Below are 3,773 nucleotides of genomic sequence, written 5' to 3' on the forward strand. Positions count from 1 at the left end.
CGAGGGGGTTGCCCTCTAAAATTTATAACTAGATTTACAACTTCTCTTTTCTACAAGTTCTACATATGTCTGTATTTTGTATACTAACAAATACGTTTTCTTATTCTGGTCGTGTAATTTCAGTGCACATGCTTCCGGAACTTTGGGAAGTATGGACACACAAAGGCCAATTCTTTTGCTGCTTAACCTGTTTCTGCCTAGGACAGACTGTATAGGAGTGGTCTATGCAACAAATTAGTCATTTTTTTTCCTTTGTGATATTACAGAACTGCTATTCTCATTAACTCTGAAACACAAGCCTATTATGTTCATGGGAAGATACCACAAAATCTATATATAATCACTTAGCTTTACTAAAAATGCATGAATGTTTGAAGAGATAACTTAAACTCATAACAGAAATGCATTAAATATTGATCAATTATGATGCAAACCTATAAGGGATGCAACTGTTGACAATTTTAAAATAATTTTTACATAACAAGAGAATCAATAGAAGAGTTTGGCAACTATAAAAAACTGGTTATCACATAATATTCAAGTGTGCAATAAGGGATCAAATGCAAAATAAAGTGTAAGAAAATAAAAAAAGTGGAAAAATGCATTTTAAGTACATATTGAATTTTATGGAAATAAATCAAGGATATAAATATTTAATGAATGTAATTGACAGTTCATAAAAACCTGTCATTGGACTCTGATTACTTTGATCACTTGGCTATAATGAATTATTTTTCTGAAATGATAAAATGCAAAATCTCATCCTGAAATTATAAATCATGAAGCATTTGCCCTTGGAGCTGCCCTTAACCTTATATGTAGGGGGGGGAACCATCAATTTGTTAGGATGAAGAAAGGTTGCTACTTTAATTTCTTGAAATTGTTTCTCTTTGTCTCAGTCGAGCATGCAGAATGTTGAATGTAAAGGATCCCACATTTACATGGGGTTCGTTTTCGACTCATGTAGATATTCCGGAATTCCATGACACACCAATGGGTGCTGTATTTTGACGCATTTGTGTTGACACATCATGCTACTCTATGATGCATCATAAAATGCCCAGAATGGTTAGTCTTAATGTAAATTAGTACAGAGTTCATGGCTTGAAAATACTGAAGGAGATTGTTTCATTTGCTTTGTGAATAGCTGCGTTTATAAGTCACTTAGTTCTTCAGTATGATTAATACAGTGTAACTATCCTAATGTCAAGGCTAATCATGTTAGTTATAAGTTATTGAGCACTTGCTGTATGCTAGGATTTGTGTTACTTGCTTATGTACATTATTTCATTTGATCTGCTTAAGATCAGGTAGGTATCTTTATTCATGTTTTCAAATGAGGAATCTGAATCTTTCAAATATTAAGTAATGTGGCCTATGGTGGAATTTGTATAGGAAAACCCAGATTGGTCTGAATCTAAAGCTTATACTAAACACTAAGTTATGTTGCCCTCATGATTAGCTTCTGTGCCACATCGATGTAAATAATCACCTTCTAAATTTCCACTTGAAAAAAAAACTAAGCAATTTTCAGTGTAAAGAGCCCACTTTCCTTTCTGATGACAGACATGCACAACTTGCTTTCACCTCCATAAGAAGAAAGAGTAAGAAAATGGAAGGTAAAACTAGGTTAAGTTGCTTGATTTCACCACAGTGTTTACATATATCAAAACATCATGCTGCACACCATAAGCACATATAAAAGTTTTGTTAATGAAAAAATGAAAGCAAAAGGAAGAAAACAGGAAGACAGGACTAGACCAAAAATAAAATCTATGAGAACAGAAAGGTGCAGTAGTGTAGGCCAATTGCCTAAGCTCCAAGCAAAATCTCCACCAGAATCTTTTGAAATCTGTGGGCAAGTCTCTCCATTTCTCTGAATCACAACTGTCTCATCCACCAAAAAAGATGATATTGGAGGCCCTTACTTCACTTTGGAAGGGGCAGTGACACCTATCTAGCCCTATTTCCCACAGTCAGTCACTTCGTCCTCAGGTCTTTTTTTTCATCAAGCTTCCTACTGGAAAGGCCTTGGAGGGGCCTCACCATCCCCCCACCGAGCTTTCCAAGACATAAATAGGCAACATTATACTGTGTCCTTATTTCCCATGACACTCTGAACCCATCTTATGGTCTGCTCTATTAAAATTACTTTTCTGTGTATCTGGCCCACATTGCCCCATTCCTGGCACACCAGGAGCTGGTCATTTCATCTCCCTCTTTACTGCCCCCCTTTAAAAAATGTAAAATGGGGCTTACACAAAATATGTTCCCAACACATGTGGAATAGAAGGCACCGTTCATGACAATTTTATGCTACCAAATGCATGATATTATTTAGACCACTTGCTGTGATATACCATCAAAAACTAAGTAAACTTTCAAAACATTCCCAGCATTAGGACAGATGCATTGTGACCCACATTCCTAAAAAGGCTGTTTTACTGGAAAAATCAGGGAAGAGATACACATCTCCAGGTCAAAAAAAAAACAGAGCAATGCTTTTTTTCTTTTCCTTAAGTCGAGAAAATTCCAACGGTAGAATTGTCATTACCACCAAGTTCATCAAATTAAGCAACTCCCTCCCTCATCTTTATTTTATCCACTTGTCATGATTAAACGTCCTCCTAGGTTCTATAAGAGCCTTCAAAGCAGACCCTTTATCTTGGGATTTGAGAGGCACAGGGTTAGTCACTACCCTTTACCCAAATGTCAGTATGCTGCAGTAGAGGTTATTCCCTTAGGCTACATATTGTTCTTCCCAGAAATCCTCTTTTTAAAGGTCACTTTAATTCGATTTTAGAAAATCAGAGTGAAAGGAAGTAGATTACAGGATCAGATGAATAATTCAAATTCATTTGATTTCTGCTATTACCAGCTGTGTACATTTCTTCTCTTTGCTTTTTAAAGTTGCCCTTTATTTCCTGTGAAATGAGAGAAATGATACCTATCCAGCAAGGTTACTGAGCAGGATAGCATGGGTAAAAATGTAAGCACATAGATTGGCAATAGTTAGTGGTCAATAAACAGCAATTTTGATGAGGGCCCTGGACCACATAATGAAACCAAGGGAGGTGGTTTGAAATTCTGGCCACCTCACAGTGGGTGAGAAAGGGTCCTTGAGATGGAGACGAGGCCCATTATTCATGGCGCAATTCCTTACCAGGAGGCCTCTCTTGTCTTTTAATGAACTTCGTTTATTTTTGCTAAAGACATCAGTCGGTGGGGGCACAGTGGCTCCTGGCAGTTATCCCAGCACTTTGGGAAGCCAAGGCGGGAGGATAGCTTGAGGTCAGTAGAGAACAGACCTAGCAACATAGATACCCTACCTCTCAAAAAAAAAAAAAAAAAAAAAAATTAGACTATCGTGATGGCTCATGCAGGCGTCTCAACTACTCAGAAAGTCGAAGTGGAAGGATCTCCTGAGCTTGGGAGGTGGAGACTGCAGTAAGCCAGGACGACAGAGCAAGACCCTTTTTCTAAAAATAAAAAGACATCAGACTATCATTGCTAAGCCACCCTTGGCCTTAACGGAACTTGTCTATTTAATCCCTGACTATTGCGGCACGAAGATCAACCAAAGCTTAGGAAGAGGTTTGTTAGAGTCTGAAAGTTGGAACTTTTCGCTGTCCGGCACCAGCTCCCAGGCGCTGGGAATTTTTTTCCCTCCCTCTCTTTGCGGTTAGGGTTTAATCCCCACTTCCTTCTAGCGACTCTCTCTACGCACGAGGGAGGCGGGGCGCCTGCCACCCGCGTGTGGTTTTCGGGCCGTG

Source organism: Carlito syrichta, unplaced genomic scaffold (genome assembly GCF_000164805.1).
Source record: "Carlito syrichta isolate Samal-C Ts95f unplaced genomic scaffold, Tarsius_syrichta-2.0.1 Scaffold302401, whole genome shotgun sequence".
Lineage (NCBI taxonomy): Eukaryota > Metazoa > Chordata > Mammalia > Primates > Tarsiidae > Carlito > Carlito syrichta.